General features: G+C 45.3%; 1 protein-coding gene and 1 long non-coding RNA gene across 2 annotated transcripts in view; one reads left to right on the top strand and one right to left on the bottom strand.

Moving 5' to 3' along the window:
* TMEM150B (transmembrane protein 150B) overlaps positions 1–13,858 on the bottom strand; it is a 125,432-nt gene extending 111,574 nt beyond the window's left edge. The window contains exon 1 of the mRNA XM_077259542.1: positions 13,738–13,858. The gene's annotated coding sequence lies outside the window, so the exon portion shown is untranslated. The remainder of the gene's footprint in view (positions 1–13,737) is intronic.
* LOC143770182 (uncharacterized) overlaps positions 1–14,176 on the top strand; it is a 35,328-nt gene extending 21,152 nt beyond the window's left edge. The window contains exons 2-3 of the long non-coding RNA XR_013214564.1: positions 11,620–11,734; positions 13,720–14,176. This is a non-coding gene — a long non-coding RNA (uncharacterized LOC143770182). The remainder of the gene's footprint in view (positions 1–11,619; positions 11,735–13,719) is intronic.
* Positions 14,177–16,312: the final 2,136 nt, after the last annotated feature.

Raw genomic sequence — 16,312 nt, 5'->3', positions numbered from 1 at the left:
CTCTGTCAGGATCCCACCCCTGACAGGGACCCCTCTGAATCTTCCCCTACAACACCCTCTGCCACAAGGTGTTGCCTGGTTCCAACCCAGCCAGCTTTCTGTCTAACTTCCTGCCTAACCCCCAGTTTTACCAGACTGTGAAGAGTGGCCTAATAAATAGAACCCTTAGCTCCCCCTGGAGGCCAGACTGTGAAATGTATTGGTGTCTGTGATACCTGGTCAGATGAACTCCTTCAGTGCCATCAGACGTACCATAGCCCCCCTTAGCGGCGGAGCCACAGTACTGCAACGACCAGGACTCTGGGGCGCTGCCCCCCAAGTACAAGTAAACTTTTTAACAGAGCTTCCCTTTATGGGAGGTGAGGACACTTGAACGTTACAAACATGGTTAAATACTTTAAATAACTTTTCTTACCCAACCGGGTATTCTACTAAGTGCAAAATCTTTGAACAATAATTTAACATTGCCTTTAAGGACGTACTCGCTAAATCCACTAAAGACCACCTTATATCACATATAAGGCTAATTAACTTTTATGCATTCTCCTTCTTTACTTCTGCAGGACCGCCTGTCCTAACTGCTCCAGACCTACTGCCTCTCCTTTCTATACAGGACCGCCCCTTTCCGCCCGGGCCTACTGTCCTTCCACTACTATACACAGTATAGAACATGTCATTTTTCTTTCAGTTCAAGATCACTGAGCCATCTCTATATGGCTCCTAAGAGGACTCACCACTAACCCCTACGGGTTCACTTCCTGTCCTCATTCTTCTATTAACATTATTAAACATTTCTTACAATCAACCAGTTAGCTACATATAACTTTTACATATCAGCATTATCAGTACTTTCTTTCAAAACATCATCATTCTTTAAGTGCTTTTGATGAACATCCCCTTTAAGAGGGGACCAAGTCTCTACGAGGTAGTGCAACTTCTCAAGCTGCAAGTCTGTTTGCAGTAAGGACTCCGATGCTGGTTCTGCGACCAGTGTCTTCGCAAAGAGTCCTTTCGCTTATAAAACTAGTAGAGAGCACCTTTAAGAAGGTGCAAACTATGTACAAAAAGTTTGTAATCATGCATTGTTCATGATTCAGCAGTTCTTTCAATGATGAGCAAACAGGAAACAAAAACAAAAAGCAAAAGAAGGGATCCCGGGTAAACAAAGGGATCCCTTTAAGAATAACCCTAGTCGGGTTTAAAGCAGCAAAGAGCAGGGAAACAAACAGTTAACTATTTACATACTCGTGGTTCCGAGGTTTACTCTCGCTCTGGCGGCCGTAGCTCCGCATAGACCTCGCCCGGCAAGGTGATCGGCGAGATCGGGGCCTTTAAGAAGTGCTCCATAACCAGGGCCTGATCCCAGGGTGTAAGGCGCTGGAGTCTATAGGTCCCAGGGAGAGGGGGTGCCGTGACGGGGCCTATCAGCAGGTCCTCTGCTGGCGGGGCAGGGTCGTTCTTCATACCTGCTTCAGATGCGGTCCCTCCGGTGCCGATCTGCTCCGTCTCCGCTGGGATCTGGAACGCTGGTTGCAGGGCCTTGCGCTGCGGCGCTGTCATCTCTGTTTGCAGCATCTCGCTTTCCGGCAGGGCCTTGCTTTCTGGCTTCGGAGCGCTGGAACTTCTTTCCGGCTCCGGACCAGACGAGGCTGCCGACAGACGTCTGGTGAGGCTCCCGATGAAGGTCTTCTTCCACCCGGCCTCAGTGCTCAGCTGCGTCCGCAGGAGTTGGTCGCTGAGCTCATCCACTCCGGCCCGCAGGAAGTCAGTATCAGCGGTGGAGGCCTGGTCTCGGTGTCCCTCCGGGTAGCTGGGGGAGTCCTCTGCTCTGACCCCACGCTCCGGTTCTGGGCAGCTCGCCATGGCGTCCTCCACGTATTCTGCTCCTTCTTCCTCGTCCTTTTCCCGCTCTCTCCTTCGTGGGCAGTTTCGCTTTCTTTGCCTCCGCCCTCCACTAAGGATTAGGAGGCGGATCTCGGCTGCTGACGTACACGTCCTCAAGGGACAGAAATACTTAGACTGGGCGGCCATTGTCTTTCGCGCTCTTCAGCTTGTTTACGCCCACTTCACGCCCCTCTTCTTCTCCTGCGCTCTCCTTAGCGCTGTAATGGCGGCGATTTTGGCGGGAACTTCTGGCGGCAAGTGGCAATACACAGTCTTTGCAATAAGTCACAGTCCAAGCACAATAAATCACAGTTCCAAGGCACACATGACCCGATTCTTCAGGCTTAAGTAGATCCTGTTCGTGACGCCAAGTTGTAGCGCCCCCACTGCCGCAGGGCCGAGGGGTACCCGGTACCGGGCCTCTAAGTCTCTGCTCTGGGGTTGTCACGGTGGCTAGACCCGGTCCGTGACCCTGCTGAGGGGCATACAATAATAGATGTGGATGGTGGTGGAGGTGCGGTGCAGTAAATAACGAAGACACCAGGTTGCAGTCTCTTTACCTCTTTACTGAAGGCTTCTGAGTCCTCAATCCGGAATACGGTTAACAGGGCTGCGCAAGTCCGGCCGGTCCGATGGCACCTCCAGAGTTCCCTTTGCAGGTGGAAATCTGTGCCTACCTTCCTGCGCTTGTGTTGTGGTCCTCCCCTGCTGTGCTTACGGGATAGTACCCCACAACTGTTGTGTCTGTTTCTCGTGTTCCCTCACAACTCGATTCTGATGTTCTCCATCTACGTCCCCCTGATCTTACGGTTAGGACGCACCCGTATGACGGGAGGCTCGGAGCTCTTCCGGGACTCTTGCGTCACCCCACTCCTGTTGTTACCCCCCCTGTGTCTTCCTGGGTCTGGGTGAGACAGCCCGCCTGTAACTGACTGTCCTGCCGTAGGTTTGAAGTTTGGCTTGGAGCTCTATACTTCCTCGGCGTTCCGGCCACCGGTTATGCGCCTCAATAGGATGTTGCCTCGTCTTACAGCACGACTCCTACTGGTATTCTCCTTGTTGCGTTGATCTCGTTTCTCACTCAGCACAATAAATCTCGCTTCTTATCCTTTCTTGGGGTACCGCCGCTATATCGTGCAGGCGCGGTCCCATAACGTTCTCTCTGTTCGCTAGGCCTCTGTCAGGATCCCACCCCTGACAGGGACCCCTCTGAATCTTCCCCTACAACACCCTCTGCCACAAGGTGTTGCCTGGTTCCAACCCAGCCAGCTTTCTGTCTAACTTCCTGCCTAACCCCCAGTTTTACCAGACTGTGAGGAGTGGCCTAATAAATAGAACCCTTAGCTCCCCCTGGAGGCCAGACTGTGAAATGTATTGGTGTCTGTGATACCTGGTCAGATGAACTCCTTCAGTGCCATCAGACGTACCATAGCCCCCCTTAGCGGCGGAGCCACAGTACTGCAACGACCAGGACTCTGGGGCGCTGCACTTACACTGGCACATCTCTACACTATATACTATATACACACCTCCACTCTATATTCCTTACCACAGTATATATTGTGATGCTCTGTACATTGTGTATACCCCTCCTGACCTGTATACATGGTGTAAATATAAGTATGTGTGTATGTATGCATGTGTGTATGTATATATATATATATATATATATATATATATATATAATTATTATTTATTGTTATAGCGCCATTTATTCCATGGCGCTTTACAAGTGAGGAGGGGTATACATAATAAAAACAAGTACAATAATCTTGAACAATACAAGTCATAACTGGTACAGGAGGAGTGAGGACCCTGCCCGCGAGGGCTCACAATCTACAATATATATATATATATATATATAGCACTCCGATTAATTGTGGCAACGTTTCAGATCCATAACTTAACATTTCTCTGCTATGGAATTGAAATGTTACCAAATGGGCTAATTAAATATTCCTCCACTTTTCTCTTATTTAATCCGTGTGCTGATTATTTTCTTTTTATAAATCCCTTTGATTTAAGGGTGTGTGTCCTAAAAGCATTTCAACCACTTCTTAATTTTTGGTGGTGCTCAGTTATGACACATATATCAGGACTGACATCACCACTCGGCGCAAGTTGGCAAGTGCCAGAGTCCACAAACCGTCGTGGACATGGCATGCTATGGGGCTCGTAAGTCGTGGGGCCCCAGTGCCAGCGCCGACACAGTTGAAAACAATGATAAGTGAGGGAGCCACCCGCTGATGCTCCCTCTCCCATCATTCCCCCTCTGTGTCTGAGCTCTGTGATGTCTCAGCGGAGAGGCCGCAATTAAATCACTACAGCGTATTCTTTGTACCGAGCAGTGCAAAGGGTCAGAATACGCTGAGGAGACCAGAGCAGTGGACTACAGGGAGAAGTGAGGATTTGATGATTTTTTTTATGTATAGAGTATATAGGGCCCATTATACTGTATGAAGTAATATTTGGGGCCCATGATACTGTATGGAGGACTATGCGGTGCCCATAATACTGTATGGAGGACTATGCGGTGCCCATAATTCTGTATGGAGGACTACGTGGTGTCTATAATACTGTGTGGAGGACTACGTGGTGCCTATAATACTGTGTGGAGGTCTATACTGTCTGCACTCACTCTGTGTGACTGCAGACTTTTGAATCCTCCCAGAGCACACACTGTGAGCTGCGAGGATTCGCCAGTTTCTGAGCTATTGTAGAATTCATAAGATATCACTTATGTAATGTAAGAAGTGAAATCTTTGGCATTGTACTATACCCATATTTCCCTGTACATCATATATAAGTATCTGTTTTTATCCAGGAGAATGGGATGATTTTTTTTTTCTCACTTGTTTTTTGTTTGCAGTCAGTTTTTTTTTCTGAGCAGTTATTAATCTTTTACCAGATCATTTACTGTTCCCTATGTTACAGAATTGTAATGTAACCGTAAATATTGGATGTTATACTGAGGTATCCATTTTTTTTTTTTCTCCCACCCATAGACTAGAATGGGTGAGTCTCATTCAATTGCAGAGCCAAATCGCAGCATGATATGATTTTTTTTCTCACGCCGAATCAGTTTGAGAATTAAAATGTTTCTCTGCTCGGCCCCATTGTATAACATCGGTCAGTGTGCTATCTGATAAAAAATCATGCCTGATTTATACACTTGTTTGCACGAGCATTGGAGTACTGGAATGTAATTTTTAGGTTTATTATTTTCTACATTCCTATGATGTAATAAAAGTACCGTAAGTCATGAAAAACCTGTTTAAGTTATCTCACATTTGGAAGTTCTCCCCTATCTTCTGGATAGGGGATGACTGTTTGTTGTGGATCTTATTGCGGGGACCCCCATGGTCCTGAGAAATATAGCTGTGAACAGCACCTTGTAAATGGAGCTGTGGTCGATCATAAACACTGCAGCGCCATTCACATGTGGCTCTTCAAATATCTCCTATAAGAGAGTGGTGAGGAGCATGACAAAGTATAGCAAAAATTCACTGATCTGGGGTGGGACGTGTTATAACGTGTTATGTGGGCTGGAGGGGTTTGTGTGGCAGGGCTGATTTTTTGTGTTCCAGTCCGGGCCTGCTACAGGACCACAGCTCTGCAGCCATCACTGTGTGTCTGTATGCTTGTGCCAGGCCCGCCATTGCCATTAATGATCCTTGTTCTGGATTCTCCTGTGTGGTTCTTGTATGTGCGGTGATGGCGCTGATGTACTTGTGTTCGGACATAATTTTTTCTATTTCTCTAAATTAAAATGACCACTATTGCAAAAATTTTTACAGGATAGAAATAAATCTGTATGAACCAGCTTAATTTCTACCGATTTAAAAAATTTACTATGGGGGGGCACCATTTTGCAGTTCGCCTCAGGGGGCAGAGAGGCTAGGTTCACCCCTGGCTCCCATTATCCGTTTTTTTCTCGTCCGTATTACACTTGCGAGTGAAATCGCGGCATGCTGCGATTGTCATCGTATCTCAGCCGAGAAACGCCAATGCAAGTCTATGGGTGCGAGAAAAAAATCGCACAGCACACGGACCATGCGTGTGACTGGCGGGAAATTCTCAGGCAATGGGCATGTTACAGGAAATTGGCTCAGCCATCATTTGCTCATTGCAAGTGTGAGAGAAAATCTCACCATACGGATGACACGCGGATACTTTTTTGCGAAAAAAACGCATCCTGGCATTGCACACGGATGACATACGGATGACCATACGGAGAACATTTGTGCGATTCTCAGCAGACAAAATCGGACAGATTTTTTATACATTGTGTGTGACTCCAGCCTATTCCTGATAACCAGCTCTGCTGAAGCGGACAGCCCTCAGCTGTCTGTATTGCCTGGCTGGTTATCAAAAATACAGGGGAACCCACGCTAATTTTTTTAAATTTATTTATAGCACAGGCAGCAGCTGATGAATACTCCCACCAGCCGCCGCCTGTTCTTACTCTTATCAGTTGACTATAACTCTCAACATTCTTCCCTGCTCACGTTGATTGCTGGCCGAGCAGGGGAGAATAATGAGAGACATCTTCGGCACCTGGCTACAGGGAAGAGCGCTAACTGTACCGCTGCTTCCCAGGTGCTGGTACGTGTCGCACTGATTAAAATATTGATGTCATCCGTGTGCGGGACATTTTGTGGCCCGTGCTGCGGGTAAAAAAAAATGGATATGCCAGTGTATTGCCCATGGACACACGGCATGTGGAAACACACTGTCACGTGCACAGACCCATTCACTTGAATGGGTCTACGTATATTAGTGTCTTGGGTACATGTGAAAACTGTTACCACACGTACTAGAGACACTGACGTGTGAAAGATGCCTTACACTGTTTTGATAAAAAAAAAAAGCTTTTTTGATCTAAGTACCATATATTATTTACATGTACTATTTATTCTTTTACTTATAAAATGAGTAAATTCTATAGTTATTATCTTGGGATCTAATTCTACTTAGATATTTGTCTTTTTCCTAAAGACTGATTGTCTCCATCTACTGGCCAGACAGTAAAGCTTTACAATGGCTAATATCTTTTTTAATATGAATTGCAAGGATTTAAAGAAGTTGTCCAGGACTTCATATTGATGACCTATCCTTCGGAAAGGTCACCAATATCAGATCTGTGGGGTGGTGACACCCAATGTGTTTTTGCATCCAAAGAATAGCATACTGACCCAATAATAACCTGTGGGCTAGGGCACCCCAGAGATTTTTTGGGAACATTATGAAAATAACATAGCCATAATGTCAGTGGAACCACAGAGCCAATTCAGTGGGCACAAATCTAACGTCCATTGTCACGAAATTTGAAAAACGGCATCAGTCTTGTCAATCTGGTATTGAAGCTCCGTCCCATTCACTTCTCGATATTATTATAAAGAATTTTGTCTTTAGATAAAAACCCTTTTTATCCTTTTTCCAATGTAGACCGTAATAGTACATCCTATGTCAGTTCCTCATGAATGAAGTTCCTGAGCCCGCTCCACACGAGACCAATGCTGGCTGTGTTATGCAGCTGCAGCGGGGCCCGGAGGTGGTGGGGGCTCTTCCAGGGCGGTAATAATGAGGACAATCTGGCCACTTGCTCGAAGCCCAAGGCTCCAAGGGGCCTATGTCCAGATTTCACTAATCATATGCAGCATGCTAGGCAGGGAACGATTCTGCAGCTCTGCTACCTACGGGAGAAAATGGCAGTGGAGACGCAGGATTTCATTCTCAGCTTCCTGACCGGCACTTTCTCAGCGACACAGGCACATGTGACTTGATGACGTTAGCACGCCGCGCTCCTGTGTCATTTAGAAAGTTGCCAACAAAGAAGTAATATTTTATTTTTCTCAATTGATGGGGGAGAGGACAGTGAGGGGGAGTGGGGGAGAGGGAAATTTAGGGATATGGGAGGGAGGACAATGAGGAGGTAAGGGGAGATGAAAATGAGGAATGTGGAGGAGAGGACAGTGAGGGGGTGGGGAATATGACAATGAGGGGATTGGGGAGAGGACAAAAAGGGGTTAGGGGAGAGGGCAATGAGCTCGGTGGGAAATTGTGATGGGAGGAATGGAGACTTATAATGGACTTATGAACAGGGGGACAGACGTTAGATATGGGTGTAAAATTAAATGGGTGGTGCTAGGTTCCCGATGGCGTCCTCTCCATCCTACAATTTATTATGACACTATCGGGGACTGAAATTTTTTTGAGGAGGGGGTAAGGTGCACAGGACACTTTGTAATGAATTGAAAGTTGGGAGAAGATGCTATCAGAGACTTGTAATGAATTGGGAGGTGGCGGATGATGCCCAGTACCTGATGGCGTCTTCTCCCACCCCCAAATTAATTTTGATGATATCAAGGACTTATGACAGGACAGGGACTAAGGCTATGTGCACACATTGAGGATTTACAGCAGAAAATTCTGCCGCATATCCTAATGTGTTGGCAGGAAGTATGCTGTGTAAAATACATTTTTGCAACGTTTTATACATGCTTTGATGCTTATTTTCCCCACTTATTAGTATGGGTGAAATACGCTGCAAGAATTGACATTATGCAGATTTTAGTTTCAATAACTTTTTATTTTTCAATAACATAGCAATTGAACAACAGATTCCCTTACAAGGGAGTTCAATAAGCTTGGGTTTAAACAAAGAGGAAAAACCATACATGTACTAACTCAAGTTCAAAAATACAGATATAACGAGACAAGGACATGGGGAGACATAAAAGAAGGAAAATGGGGAGGGAAATGAGATTCTGCACTTTACTGTATGGTATATTTACTAGACAAGATTATACTTTGTTCCGTTTTATGAGTTCCGCTTCCCCCTCCTCGCACCCCACACAGTGCAGGTTCAACCCCAATGTCCTCAGAATCTCTCACAGGATAATGAAGTTTCAAATAGATAAAGTCAAGGTTTGCTCTAGGTTCAAGTTCGTGTTAAGATCCATCCACGGTTTCCAAATTTGGTAAAAGGCCTCCCACAAATCTTCTCTAGTCGCATGTATACGTTCATATAAGAGGATTGTATTCATTTTATCTCTAACCGATTGGACAGAGAGAAAAGGCGACCTCCAGTTTGTAGCTATATGTAGCTTAGCGGCCATAAGCAGCTGGCCTATCAACCTGTGGAATTTGTTAGAAAAGCCTGGGTATTTGACTCCCAAAAGGAATGTGGCCGGGTTGGGTTGTATCGCCCCGCCATACATTTTTTTCAATTATTAGTCCTACTTCCTGCCACATAGCAGAGACTATCGGACACTCCCACCAAATATGCTTCATATCTCCCACTGCGCCACATCCTCTAAAGCATTTATCTGAAATGTTGGGATATATAGTGTGGAGTTTACTTGGGACTTGGTATGTTCTGTGTAGGACTTTAATGGATGTCTCTGCCAGGGAGATTTGATGACTACCCCTGGAAAAAATGTGTCACAGCATCGCCTCCAATTTTCTAAAGTTAATTGAATACCTAGATCTTCCTCCCACTGTTTCATGTAATGTAATTTGTCGACTCCATGTGCCGCATTGAGAGATTTGTATAGCTGAGAAATAGTTCCCCTTCCCAGTGGGTCATCCATACACCTCTGTTCGAAGTGAGTCGCGTGAAAAGGGATTTTATGTTGTAGAAATTGTTCTGCAAAATGGAAAACCTGATAGATACGAAAGGTTTCGTTAATGGATGGATTGTATTTATGGAGGAATTCTTGTCTAGTTAAGATTATATTAAAGGGCGAGCAGAGGTGTTTTAGAGTGATTATCCCATTAACTTTCCACCAAGCAAAAGAACATGGGTCAAGTCCTGGTGGGAACATGGGGTTACAGAAGAGGGGGGTCAGTGGGGAGGACTTAGATTGGAGATCAAATTTAAACCTCTCCTTCCTCCAAAGGATCAGGGAAAGTGCAGTGAATGGTGCTGTAATGTGTAAGCCTTTTGGTAGTTTTTGTGTGGACCACATAAGGCCAGGTAAGGAAAATGGATGTAAGAGGGACGATTCCAGGCCCACCCATCTCGGAGCATGGTTGGCAGCACAGGCATTAGTCAATTGGGCCAACTGAGCCAATTTGTAATACAGTGTAAAGTTGGACATGGAAAGTCCCCCCAACCTTCTGTGTATGAACATAGTTTTTTGACGGATTCTGGGTTTTTTCCCTTGCCAAATAAATTTTGAAATCATAGAGTGGATCTCGTGTAAAGTCTTATGGGGCAACGGGATGGGGAGGGAGCGGAATAAGTACAGAAATCTGGGCAGGGAGACCATTTTAATTGCATGCAATCTGCCCAACCAAGTCAGCTTCATGGCAGACCATCTAGTTAAGTCAGCTCGGAGGTTTTTATTAACGGGAGATAGTTCCACTTAATGCAGATTTTAATCTGCTGCAAATCTGCAAGAAAAAAATAATTTATACTTATTCGGCGGCAGAGATTATAGGTAACTAGATGGTGGCCCGATTCTAAGACATCGGGTATTCTAGAATATGTATGTAGTTTATTTAGTTTTCATAATAATGCAATTTATACACAGGATTTGGCCGGCCGCGACCAATTAGCGAAGCGTGGTTCAAAGTCCGCACCAATTCGCGGCCGGACTGCGCCTGTCGCTGATTGGTCACGCAGGCCGCGAACAATCAGTGAAGGTAGGCTACAGGTTTTTGAGGGCCCCGGGCAAAAGAGTGTGAGCCCCCCTCTTTAACACATACCACGATTCATGATGCACAGAAACAGCAGAGAAATATAGCACAGCCCACGTAGTATATAGCACAGCCCACGTAGTATATAGCACAGCCCACGTAGTATATAGCACAGCCCACGTAGTATATAGCACAGCCCACGTAGTATATAGCACAGCCCACGTAGTATATAGCACAGCCCACGTAGTATATAGCACAGCCCACGCAGTATATAACACAGCCCACATAGTATATAGCACAGAGACGCAGTATATAACACAGCTCACGCAGTATATAACACAGCCCACATAGTATCTAACACAGCCCACGTAGTATATAGCAATGTGGGCACCATATCCCTGTTAAAAAAAAAAAAAAAAAAAAAAAAAGAATTAAAATAAAAAATAGTTATATACTCACCTTCCGTCGGCCCCCGGATCCAGCCCAGGCGTTTACCGATGCTCCTCGCGACGCTCCAGTCCCAAGAATGCATTGCGGTCTCGCGAGATGATGACGTAGTGGTCTCACGAGACCGCTACATCATCATCTCGCAAGACTGCAATGCATGGACTGGAGTGTCGCGAGGAGCAGCGGGAAAGGCGACGAAAGGTGAGAATATAATGATTTTTTATTTTGTTTATTATTTTTAACATTAGATCTTTTTACTATTGATGCTACATAGGCAGCATCAATAGTAAAAAGTTGGTCACACAGGGTTAATAGCAGCGGTAACGGACTGCATTACACCGTGGCATTATGAGGTGTAGCGCAGCCATTAACCCTGTGTGGGCGCTGACTGGAGGGGGCCTGCGGCCGCGACCGCGACCAATCAGCAACGCGGGATTTCCGTGACTGACTGACAGACAGACAGACAGAAGTGCCCCTTAGACGATTATATAGTAGATGAAGGGAACAGTGCTGCTTATCACTTTATATTTTGATTGGTGAGTGGCTAATAACATACTAATGGCGGGGTACATATCTGTATTCAGGGGCGTAGTGTGGGGGAGACATGTATGTATACAATGTATGTGACCTTGTTATTTTCAGGGCTGCAATGATCATCGTGACAAGACGAGTCGTGGCTGAGAGATGTCAACATGAAGGTCTGACCAGATGGAGGAGAAAATGCAGAAAACTGCTCTAATCAGACAAGACGTCAGCAGTAAGTGCCTGGATGTAAATATTATTCTGTATCTGCACTGTGTGACGTGGAGTGATAATGTTATCTGGAAAATCCCTTAATGCCCCGTCTCACATAGCGAGATCGCTAGCGAGATCGCTGCTGAGTCACAAGTTTTGTGACGCAACAGCGACCTCCATAGCGATCTCGCTATGTTTGACACGTACCAGCGACCCGGCCCCTGCTTTGAGATCGCTGGTCGTGTCGGAATGGCCTGGACCTTTTTTTGGTCGTTGAGGTCCCGCTGACATCGCTGAATCGGTGTGTGTGACACGGATTCAGCGATGTCTTCACTGGTAACCAGGGTAAACATCGGGTTACTAAGCGCAGGGCTGCGCTTAGTAACCCGATGTTTACCCTGGTTACCATCGTAAATGTAAAAAAACCCAAACAGTACATACTCACATTCCGGTGTCCGTCAGGTCCCTTGCCGTCCGCTTCCCGCTCTGACTGACTGCCGGCCGGAAAGTGAAAGTACAGCACAGCGGTGACGTCACCGCTCTGCTGTTAGGGCCGGCGCTCAGTCAGTGCAGGAAGCGGACGCCGGGGGACGCGAAGGTGAGTATGTACTGTTTATTTTACATTTTACACTGGTAACCAGGGTAAACATCGGGTTACTAAGCACGGCCCTGCACTTAGCAACCTGATGTTTACCCTGGTTACCCGGGGACCTCGGCATCGTTGGTCGCTGGAGAGCGGTCTGTGTGACAGCTCTCCAGCGACCACACAGCGACTAAACAGCGACGCTGCAGCGATCGGCATCGTTGTCTGTATCGCTGCAGCGTCGCTATGTGTGACGGGGCCTTTAGGCTACATTCTCACAGTTGTGTGAAATGTCCCGTGTACTGCCAGATTTTTTATCGGACGGCACAGAGACTAGTAGAGTTTTAGAGATCCATTCACACGCTGGTGAAAATCACAGATCTGAGAATGAGATCCGTGAGCATCAGATAATGTCCTGTTCTGATCCAATTTTGAGCATCACAATAAGACATGCTTAATCCGTCTGTTAAAGCGGGCAGCACACCGACACTGCACACAGACACAAGAATGTAGCCTTATTATGTATAGCACAGTCCATTTGTATATCGTGTACTCACTTATTATGTATAGTTCCTTACTTACAGTTTCTTTCTTTATTATGTATAACACCGTCCCTTATTGCGTACCATCCTCTCTAGTTATACATGAGGAAGTTCTTTATTATGTTGCTTCCTCTATTGTTATGTATAGTACTATCCCATTATTACATAGTATTATGTCTTGTTATACTGTATATAGCACTGTCTCTTACATAGTGTATTATCGTTATTTTTGTTAGTTACAGCCCCCTCTTTTATTACATAGTCCTCACTTGTTAAATGTAAAATGACTACTGATGGATCAGCCGGTGACCAGACGACCAGTCCATCAGCTCCTCCATTAGAGCATGGGAAAGCTTCTTTTCTATCAGCCATCATTACATTATATCAAACAAGAGAGGACCGTATGTAGTAAAGAATGGGCGTTGTATAATCCGATCTGTAAGGGATGGTGCTGTACATAATGAGGGCTCTGTGTAATAAGGGATGGCAATGTACATAATAAGAGGAGACTGTGTAAGATATATACATGTGTGTATGGCTAGATATATATGGTATATCTGTAGCTTTGTCGCCATAAAAGGAGGAGGGCCCAGACACATTTCTTGCACAGGGGCCCCAAGCTGTGTGTTCGCCCCTGGATCAGATATCTCCAATTTTGGATTACCGATCGCATTATACTCTTGGAGATAAGCCCCTGGCTGGCTTGTCAGTCGGTGGCCTTCTCATAGAGAACACAGAAGCTTGGCCAAATTCGTCTGATCACTACAATATGAAAGGAAAATGGAATTTAAAAGTGACTGTATAATACAGTGCTCAGCTACGAGCTCATTATACTTTGTCATTCATGTGAAAATAAATGAGATCTCTTTTTTTTTTTTTTAGGGAACAAATGTGACGTACCTCACATGCACAGAACCTGTCGTGGACCGACCTTTTTGTTTAGGTTCAAGGCGGCAAGCTGCTCTTGTTGTCTTCCCTACTTGCAGCAGTAAAAAAGCTGGTTTTATGTGGCTTGTGAAATCTGATCTGTGGCAGGCCTGTTTGCAGGACCATGTGTATGTACACAACAGAGTTCAGTATGCCACCGAGCCTGGTAACCATGATCAACAGAGAAGATAACAGAAGGTCACATATGTTTCTAAATAATGAAAAACATTTCCAGTAATCATACAAAAAATTGTTTGGAAATGTAACATTAAATTAAGTACTAATGTTGTCATTGCCAGGTGGTGGTGCCTATGAGGACCCCAATGCCCCTCTGCCACATAGGAGGACAGTGGTGCTGTTCAGAATGTGATAGTCATCATTGTTAGTGCCTACGTTAGCCCTTTTATTATCTGCTAAGCAGGGCCGGCGTTAGGGCCAGGCAGACTAGGCAGCTGCCTGGGGCCCCCACTCCCTTGGGGGCCCCCAGCATCTACAGCAGAAGCTTCACTGATAATAGCATTATCAGTGAAGCTTCCGAGTAGAGACTGGTTAAGGACCTGTAGTGACATCACGATCAGGTGACCTGCCATGTGACCGTGATGTCACCACAGGCCATGTACTCTGGGAATGTTTGTAGCAGTAAAATAGGAGCCTGCAGTGAAGCACAGGAGCAGCGGCCACTGAACCTCCCCCATCAGCGTGATAGAAGTGCTCATTGGCCAGCGCCCTGTCCTGCTGCACGGAGCCTCTGAGGGGAAGGGAGAGAGACCCAGCACCAGTAACAACCTGAGCCGGCAGATAAGTAAAGAGCACCGTCCCACTGTGTGTGCTGCTCCTGGTAACGATGGCTCCTGTCCTGCTGTCAGCAACTCCTGCTCTTGTCGGCAGTCCCAGCAGAGGAGAGGGCAGAAAGGTGTCTGCTGGGAGCAGGAGGAGCTGCAGCTGATAGTGTGCATCATCTCATTCCCTCCAGCATAAAGGTGTGTGTGTGTGTGTGTGTGTGTGTGTGTGTGTGTGTGTGTGTGTGTGTGTGTGTGTGTGTGTGTGTGTGTGTGGTGTGTATAGCGTGTGTCATGTGTAGTGTGTGCTTATGTGAATCACATGTATCAAATGAGCATTTGTTGTGCTGCATGTGTGTGCCGTGTATGTGTGTGTATAAGTGTGTCTTTGCTTGCCGTGTGTGTGTGTGTGTGTGTATGTATGTATATATATATATATATTGTATGTGTGTATATATATATGTGTGTGTGTATGTATGTGTGTATAAATGCGTGCCATGTATGTGTATAAATGCATGCCATGTATATATTTGTGTGTATAAGTGCATGCCATGTGTGTGTTTATGTGTGTGTAAAATATATATATATATATATATATATATATATATACGCTATGTATGTGTGTATGTATAAGAATGCTATGTATGTGTCTGTGTATAAGTGCATGCCATATATAAGTGTGTGCCGTGTATGTGTGTATGCGTGCGTGCCATGTACATGTATGTGTGTATAAGTGTGTGTGTATAAGCATGTGTCATGTGCGTGTGTGTTTAATTGTGTGTGTATATATATATATATATATATATATATATATATATATATATATATATATATATATATATATATATACTTTTTTGCATTATTCTATATAAACATACAGTGATAGTGTGTGTGTGTGTGTGTGTGTTCCATGCACATTTTAAAATAATGGTTGAACAGACTAGAGTGTGTATATATATATATATATATATATATCACACACACACACACAGCCCTGCTGCTTATAGCACGATACTATATGGGGACAGATTGATCTACTAGTGTTCTGTTCCCATCATTCGATTCGTCCTCAGACGATGTAAAGAGGCCGAGAAACAAGAGCCAAACGACTTCAATGTTGTCAATCACACGCATCGAACGGTCTGAACTCGACGCATGTAAATGCAACCAAAATGTTTGAGCGTCATGGTGCAATATGTATGTGAGCATTGGGGGCCTCATTTTAAACTTTTGCCTAGGGCCCCACTTTGTCTAAAACCGGCCCTGCTGCTAAGTATTGTGTATTTCTATATTATATATATTCCCACTTTGGCTGTATCCATTTTTTGTTTTCCAAAAGCCATATACCTTTTTAATTTTCCACCAATAAAGCCTTCATAAGGGCTTGTTTTTGAAGATGAGTTGTGTGTGTGTCTTTCTCATGGATCGCTCGTGAATGACGACTTTGTCATGGAGCGCTCGCGACTGACAACATTCTCATGAAGCGCTTGCTACTGATGACTTTCTCATGGAGCGCTCGCTAATGACTACTTTCTCATGGAGTGCTCGCTAATGACGACTTTCTCATGGAGCGCTCGCTAATGACGACTTTCTCATGAAGCGCTTGCTACTGACGACTTTCTCATGGAGCGCTCGTGACTAACGACTTTCTCATGGAGCGCTCGCTAATGACGACTTTCTCATGGAGCGCTCGCTAATGACTACTTTCTCATGGAGTGCTCGCTAATGACGACTTTCTCATGGAGCGCTCGCTAATGACGACTTTCTCA

This window comes from Ranitomeya variabilis, chromosome 4, assembly GCF_051348905.1.
Source record: "Ranitomeya variabilis isolate aRanVar5 chromosome 4, aRanVar5.hap1, whole genome shotgun sequence".
Lineage (NCBI taxonomy): Eukaryota > Metazoa > Chordata > Amphibia > Anura > Dendrobatidae > Ranitomeya > Ranitomeya variabilis.
Note: the sequence above shows the minus strand (reverse complement) of the source record. Positions and strands in the feature narration are given on the sequence as shown.